We start from the raw sequence: 8,766 nt of genomic DNA, 5'->3' as shown, positions 1-8,766 counted from the left end.
AGAGACAGGAGAAGAGTTTCAAGAGAAAAAAAGGATTTCAGAACCTCTCTAAGAAAAGACTTTTGAGCTTGATGCGAATGACAGTATGAACCAGCCACAGACGGGGAGAATTTTCCAAATTTTCCAGGTAGAAGGATTAAGTGCAAAGGCTCCAGGGTGGAATAATCTTCAAGTATTTGATGCTCAGTGAGCTTATAGGATCTGATTTACATTCTCTTCCTGCTGTGTGAAAACTGAAAGGGGTTGAGGGGGCGTTGGGGAGTGGAGGAGGGGGGCAATAGTAGAAAGCGTGGAATGCAGTCAGAAAGGCTAATACAGGGACTTCCCTGGTGGTCCAGTGGTTAGGACTCCGTGCTTTCACTGCCGAAGGCCGGGGTTCAATCCCTGGTCGTGGGACTAAGATCCTGCAAGCGTCTGGGCGCGGCCCGGAAAAAAAAGGCTACTACATAAACCTAAAAAGACGACTTGCTCTGGGTTAATAACAGTAGAGAAGGAGAAAAGTGCAAAGATTTTGGATCTACGTTAAAGGCAGAGCTAACCAGACTTGCTAATGAACTGGTTCTGGCAGGTGAAGAAAAAAAGAGAAATAAATTACTGCCAAGTCATATGGAAGCTTCTGGATTAGCATCACATTTAGAACACAACACTGAAACTCCCACATTACTTCTCCAAAGAGCTACACCCAGAAGAGAGAAGTGTCGATCACTCACTGTTATCAAGTGCCCTTTGGGTGCTAAAGCACTCCCCGGGGGGGACACTGTGAGATAGAGTGTAAAAGAAAAGGAACGGATGAATATTTTCCTCTTGAAGTTTATGAACTTATAGGTGAGACAGGACAAAAACAAAGATATATATAAATGTAACTTCTTCATATGCTTGATCGTTGACATGAATGCACACTCTGATTCATCAAAGAGGCTCATGTGCCTGTTGCAATTTCATCAAGAATTATAGCTCTAGTAAATTACACTCAAAAATCCAACTTGGTGGTTTATAATTACAAGATCAGGAAATGATCACAGTTAAAAACATTAATGCAGGGCTTCCCTGGTGGCGCAGTGGTTGAGAATCTGCCTGCTGATGCAGGGGGCACAGGTTCGAGCCCCGGTCTGGGAGGATCCCACATGCCGCGGAGCAACTGGGCCCGTGAGCCACAACTACTGAGCCTGCGCGTCTGGAGCCTGTGCTCTGCAACAAGAGAGGCCACGATAGTGAGAGGCCCGCGCACCGCGATGAAGAGTGGCCCCCGCTTGCCGCAACTAGAGAAAGCCCTCGCACAGAAACGAAGACCCAATACAGCCAAAAATAAATAAATAAAAATAAATTAAAAAAAAAAAAAAAAACATTAATGCATAGAGGGAAGTCGATTCACATGCCCACCTTTATCCTTCATAGTCATATAACGGCATGTCACTCTAAACGACAGGCCCATCAGTCTATTTTATTCTAGAGCTGAATTTACCCAGCACCAAAATGAAAAGGCCATCTGAATGATGGGCTACATTTTCACTTGTCACACACGTGTTTTGAATTCTGTCATAAAGACAGAACAGAGGGAAGTAGAAGAAACTTGCCTTCAGAGGAAGCTACCCAAGACAAATTTGCCATCAGGATGAACCAAGGATAGAACTGGAAGAAATTCTGATACTTAGGAGTCACCTGCAAGCTTGTTATATGTAAACATGAACTCGGAAAATAGAGCAAATTTTAAAAGTTAGGTAATTACAGCATTGTTTTTAAATTAAGACTCATTCAGTACTGATAATTCATGAGATTCTGGAAAGTTTTACTTAACGCCCATAATAAAATAATGAAAATAATTATCAAAATGAGAAGGAAAAGAATTATCAAATTTAGCAGATGTTTTTATTCTACATAATTTATACCTACTGTAACTCAGCAAACTTCAGCAAATGACTAATCAGTTAACAACTTTTCTTTCTCTCCCTTGTGGTTAAACTATGATTGCTAATTTTTATTTTTCACATTTTCATTCACTACCAGGAAGAATAAGATTTTAACAACTTGTTCAATTACCAAAGAACCTACAGGCCAATGTATTAAAGGTATTGGGAAGATTTCCTTCCTTCTTGAAAAATGAGTGTCATATAGACTTCAAGGGCTAGAAGCTCTAGGAGTGCATTCTCTCACCTGGGAACTGCCAACAAAGGAATCAAGGCAAACTAATGGTTAAGAACATAGGAACTGGAGTCCAATATTGAGTTTTAAACCCACAGCTACAGTGTGTGCTTTGTGTGGGACCACTGGCATGTTATTTAAGCTCCCTCAAATGTAAAATGGGAATTCTAAAACCAACCCGTACAGATTAAGTAAAATAATGCGTGTTAAGTTTTGGGCACAGTGCCAGATATACAGTGTTCTAAGTTGGCTAAAAGGATTATCCAAGAAACCCTCAAGCTCTCTAGGTAGTTTACCATGACTGCTGCCTTCTCTAGGCTACCACAGCTCTTAAATTTTGCTCCTTCCCTGTTCCTGTGTTCATGCCTTCATTTACTCAACAGTTGTTTATTGAACATTTATTCGTGCCAGATATTGGGCCAAGTTTTAAAGATATAGCTATAAACATGATAAATGAGTTCTCCACCCTTATGATTTTACAGCCTACTTAGGGTTGGAGAAAATATAATATGGTATTTGCCTTGCTGTGAGAAATTCAGGCCATAATTGGATCCCCTAGCACAGGTTAGGTTGGAACCTGAACTTGAGGGTCAGGGAAGGTTTTCTTGTGGTCAGTGTATTTAAGTGGTAAATAAAAGGGGAAGTAGGAGTCACTAGGAGAAGGGAAGAAGAATAGTATTTCAGGCGGAAAGATCAATATGAGCAAAATCCCATGAATGAAAAGCATTGGTGGGATTTCCCTGGTGGCGCAGCGGTTAAGAATCTGCCTGCCAATGCAGGGGACACAGGTTCGAGCCCAGGTCCACGAAGATCCCACATGTCGCGGAGCAACCAAGCCCATGCACCACAACTACTGAGCCTGTGCTCTAGGGCCCGCGAGCCACAACTACTGAAGCTTGCCCGCCTAGAGCCCGTGCTCCGCAACAAGAGAAGCCACCACAATGAGAAGCCCACGCGCCGCAACTAGAGAAAGCCTGCACGCGGCAATGAAGACCCAACACAGCCATAAATAAATAAATAAATAAATAAATTTTTTAAAAAAAGAAAAACATTAGTGCAGTATTCACAGTGCTGACAGTATAAGAAGGCCATGGGAGATGGCTTTGGAAAAAGAGCAGACCCCAGTCATAAAGACACCTTTTGCTTTTTTTCTACCCAGTAACCACCAACCTGCCTCCCATTCTACCTAAATGATTTTTATAGGACCTGTCATGTGTTCACCAGACCCCATCCCTCTCTAGATTGATCCAGGAGTAGTCACTGACCTAAGCTGCACCAATGACCACGTTCCCTAGGATTGTTGGTCTTCAAGGTGATGACAGTAGTGTTATTCTTTCTCTGCTGGATGGAGCAATAAGCTATAAATTCAGGAGGCACCAGCTCATGGTTTATGCCGTGTGGAGAAAGCGAGTCTATGGCAAGAGAAAAGGATGAGACTCAAAGAGAATCAGAGGTGGAAGACAGAAGTCGAGTCTTGATTGTGTTTCAGTTCCTGTTTCCAGCTGTTACTTCCTAAGGTTTCACGGCACCTCTACCAACCACGTGGCTTGCTTTTCCCATGAGTACCCCAGTACCCTTCCAATAAATTTCTCTTTTTACTTAGCCTGGTTTGAACTGGGCTTTTAATCAGCAAACAATTTTTTAAAAGAACTAAAAATATTGACACAAATATTTTTAAATTCAGTTTTTTCAATCAGTTCTCTATTTCAAAAGAAATCTCACTTTGTGTTAAATTCATAGCTACTTCTTATTCAATAATGGAAGTAATATAATACATAATAGAAGAAATTTTCCCACAAGCCTGATTTATAACAATAATAGAAGATCAGAACCAATCTCCACTCCACATCCTCTGAGAAAACTTCTTAGGGTGAAGTATGTTAGTTTGTGTAGAGCTAGCAATTATGTATGATGTATGAATTGGTTATGAGAAAGAGTGCATGTTGACTACAAGGCTCTCTGACAAATTATACAGTATTGATATAAGTCATCATAAATTATAAACTTGGAAAAATGAATCCTGTTAGGAAAAGACTGGAAAATACATCTTGAGAGCTTGAAGTCCTGATACTTTTTAAAAAATATTCAGAATGCTGATTCATGAATTTGCCTTACTTTTCTTGCCTTAATTTTACAGATAAAGATCTGTAAAAAAATTAACTTTCCATAATACATCAAAATTGATTGCGTCACATGAAAAGATGCTCAACATTTCTAATTATTAGAGAAATGCAAATCAAAACTACAATGAGGTATCACCTCACACCAGTCAAAATGGCCATCACCAAAAAGTCTACAAACAATAAATGCTGGAGAGGGTGTGGAGAAAAGGGAACTCTGTTAGTGGGAATGTAAATTGGTGCAGCCACTATGGAGAACAGTATGGAGGTTCCTCAAAAAACTAAAAATAGAGCTACCATATGATCCAGCAACCCCACGTCTGGGCATATATCCAGAGAAAACCATAATTTGAAACATGCACCCCAATGTTCATTGCAGCACTATTTACAATAGCCAAGACATGGAAGCAACCTAAATGTCCATCAAGAGATGAATGGATAAAGAAGATGTGGTACATATACACAATGGAATATTACTCAGCCATAAAAAAAAAGAAAAAACGCCATTTGCAGCAACATGGATAGACCTAGAGATTATCATACTAAGTGAAGTAAGTCAGAAAGAAATAGACAAATACCATATGCTATCACTTATGTGGAATCTAAAATATGACACAAAGGAACTTATCTATGAAACAGACTCACAAACATAGAGAACAGACTTGTGGTTGCCAAGGGGGAGGGTGGGTTGGGGAGGGATGGACTTGGAGTTTGGGATTAGCAGATGCAAACTATTATATATTGAATGGATAAACAACAAGGACCTACTGTATAGCACAGAGAACTCTACTCAATACTCTGTAATAACCTATATGGGAAAAGAATCAATATATGTATATGTATAACTTAATCACTTTGCTGTACACCTGAAACTAACACAACATTGCAAATCAACTATATTCCAATATAAAATAAAAATTAAAAAAAATTTTTTCAATCCCATCACACCTTCAAAGGAGGGGGAAGGTGACACTTCACAGATTTCCTGTCATATATAAGGCACACTGGGCAGGGCTTTCACACGTTATTTCATTGAATCCTAACAGCTCATTTATAGAGGAGGATACAAAAGTTCAAAGATGTTGCTCTGCTTGCTAAGGGTCATGCAAGTGTTTAAAAGGGAAGATAAAGTCTTTTAGATTCCAAAGCCCACACCTGAAATAATAAAGTCCTAATCATTCAGCAATTTCAATTCGCCAATCATCATTCAAAATAAATGGGTCAGGGACTTCCCTGGTGGCACAGTGGTTAAGAATCCGCCTGCCAATGCAGGGGACATGGGTTCGATCCCTGGTCCGAGAAGATCCCACATGCTGCAGAGCAACTAAGCCCGTGCGCCACAACTACTGAGCCTGTGCTCTAGAACCCACGAGCCACAACTACTGAAGCCTGCACACAACAACTACTGAACCCGCGTGCCTAGAGCCGGTGGTCTGTGACAAGAGAAGCCACCACAATGAGAAGACCACGCACCACAACGAAGAGTGGCCCCTGCTCTTTTTTATAAACAAATAAATTTTAAAAAAAATTTTTAAATGGGTCAGTGGCAGGCCTTGAAAATACTTTTTTTTTTATAATTTATTTTATTTATTTTTGGCTGCGTTGGATCTTCATTGCTGCGCAGGTTTTTCTCTAGTTGCAGCTAGCAGGGGCCACTCTTCGTTGTGGTGTGTGGGCCTCTCATTGAGGTGGCTTCTCTTGTTGCAGAGCATGTGCTCTAGGCACGCAGGCTTCAGTAGTTGTGGCGCACGGGCTTAGTTGCTCTGCGGCATGAGGGATCTTCCCGGACCGGGGCTCAAACCTGTGACCCCTGCATTGGCAGGCGGATTCTTAATCACTGCGCCACCAGGGAAGCCCCAAGCCTTGAAAATATTTAAAAATAAAAACGGTATGATATTCTTCAGTAGAATGGGAAAACTAAAAAAATGTATAATTTGGGGATGGCTTATTAAGAGCTGTAACTAATAAACCAAAACTGTTAAGAGCCGAAATGAAGTGAATATTTTAATTAACTAATAATGACTTTTTAAAAATTGGGGTATGGGGGTAGAGGGGAGACAACGTTGGTAATAGTGTTTTTATTTTTTAATTTTTTTGTTGCTTGCTTTGTTTTAGGTTATTATATAAGCTGTATTAAATCTGCTTTAGGGGAAAAGATTTAATACAAAGCACAAGAACAAATGTGTTCATTCAGCTTCTATTTTACTCCCATCTGCTCTGTCTAAAAGCATTGTTGTCACACTGGGAAAGGTGAAATTAATACTGTTAAGAGGGAATTGAAGCCACAGATGGATTGGGAAGTTGTAAATGAGGACCTAGGTGTTCTAAATGAGTTTCAAGCAGACAAAGAACAGGGCAGGGATCACAGAGAATTGCTGTTGGTAATCTCTGAGGAATTGGAGAGAAGAAAACGCATAATTATAATCCCCATCCTCACAAAATAACAGAACAAAGTGGATTCTACAAGCTCTAAGTGGTTTAAATATCCAAAGAGAAATATAAGGCTTAATGCAGTCTACCAGTGGTGCGATGGCTGTGTGGCTGGCCGGGAGGTAACAGAAGACATCAAACCCGTTCCTTTCCTCTAACTAACTTCACCTTTGTGCTTTGTGAGGGTAGAGAGGAAGGGAACTGGATGTTCACTCCATGTCTGAACAAAAAGCCAGGATTTGGAGCAAAGATCCATAAAATGGCCACAGCTGAGAAGCTGAAACTCTCTGGGAGTTGAACGGTTATAAGCATTCAGCCCCAAGTCTTCATCTATAAGTACAGAGTAGATGAAGCACTTGCAAAATTAATTTTTTATTCACATATATATTCCTTCCTGCCATATATATATATATATGTACAGTATATATATATAGTATATATATATGTACAGTATATATATTATATATTTATATTTATATATATATGTATATAGGTACCTATGGCAGCTTTTGCTAAAACTACTTTAAATATTGAGAATAAAGGTCTGACACTACCTGTACACAAATCTCCCAGCATTCTACGTGGGAATATAATTGAAAGTACATCACAGGACCGTTTGATGTAAAAGACTCCTGAAAGGGAAATGTCAGGATGAACAAACTGTGTATGAACAAGATTAACAGGAAGATATTGCTATAGGCTACATGGCTTTTGGGTTCACTCTTCCAACCAGAGGTCGCAAGTTCCATGTGTCGTTTGTGGTAGTGGGTACAACACATTTATAGTGTGTGAGATGAACTCCATCGTGTCTCTGCGCGGCGCTGAAGAGCTGTCTACCCGCTTTCAAGAGAACAGTGGCACACGGAGGCTGACTCATGCTAAGAGAGTTGAAAACTATAACCTTTCAGTAGCACATTAGTCTTCATGTCCCAATTTATTTGTAGCATTTTCAGACTCCAAGGCATTTTTACAGCATACATAGATTACTGTAGTTACGTAAAAGTCACATTTCATTCTAAAGCAAAGATGGGTGATGAATAGGCTGTCATTCTCCACTCCCCCAGAGAAAAGAGATTGTGGCGCATGAGCTTACCAATATAATTTGAGATCGCAACTGAAGTGAGATAAAGAATAGTTTAGCAGGCATTGGAATACTAAACTGGGAATCAAGAGGCACAGTTGTATTCCTAAAATTCACGATGCAACCTTGAACATGTTAATTTTTTTATCATTCATCTTCCTTTTTGATAACGTGAGAACGATATTCCACATCTTATCTATCTCCTGGGGATGTTCTGATGCCGGAGGAGATGAGGCTGGAGACCAGGGAATCAGCAGAGATACTCAAGGTCTCTGCCTATTTCCTTCCCTTAACTTGCTCATCAGAATAATAAATTTCTCTCCAGTGCACCTACGGCTCTTACTCCATGCCTGTATTACAGTATTTTCTCAATGATCATATGTGTGGTTTTTTTTAATGTCTCTCTTTTTTTAATTTTATTGAAGTATAGTTGATTTACTTTTTTAATGTCTCTTTTTCATTTTGTTTTGTTTTTTACTTTTTTGTGACTTTCATGATGATTTTTATTGATGAGCTTTTTTGTTGTTGCTATTTTAGAGGGGAAAAAATAAATCCTAGCCACAGGCAATTTATAAACTGGTATTATAGGGAAAGACAAATGCTGGAGTTAGCTGATGCAGAAATCCACTGAACCCTCTGATACCAGTGGGTAATACTATGACCAAATTATTCCAAACTAGCGGGAACTAGTTTGTCAACGATGTGGTTGGAGCCCCACACCCAGTGGTCCCTCGGTGCTTATCATTTCCGTGCCTATCTGCTCAAATTCCCACTGCCAACAATACCTCAGCTCTTTGCCTAAGGGCTTTGTCCGATCACAGGAACCCACTCTGCTCCTGCTGGGCAGACCAGGAATGCCAGGGAATTAATGCTCCCCCAGGACAGCCTTCAACCAGTGACTGATAGGAGCTGATGAATAGACACTCCAACTCTTGCCTGCTTCTAACATCTCCTCTTTTTTAATTTTTTTAGCCATGCCACAGGGCATGTGGGATC

The sequence above is a fragment of the Eubalaena glacialis genome, chromosome 1 (assembly GCF_028564815.1).
Source record: "Eubalaena glacialis isolate mEubGla1 chromosome 1, mEubGla1.1.hap2.+ XY, whole genome shotgun sequence".
Classification (NCBI taxonomy): Eukaryota; Metazoa; Chordata; class Mammalia; order Artiodactyla; family Balaenidae; genus Eubalaena; species Eubalaena glacialis.
The sequence above is the reverse complement of the archived record's forward strand: the minus strand, read 5'-3'. Positions refer to the sequence as shown.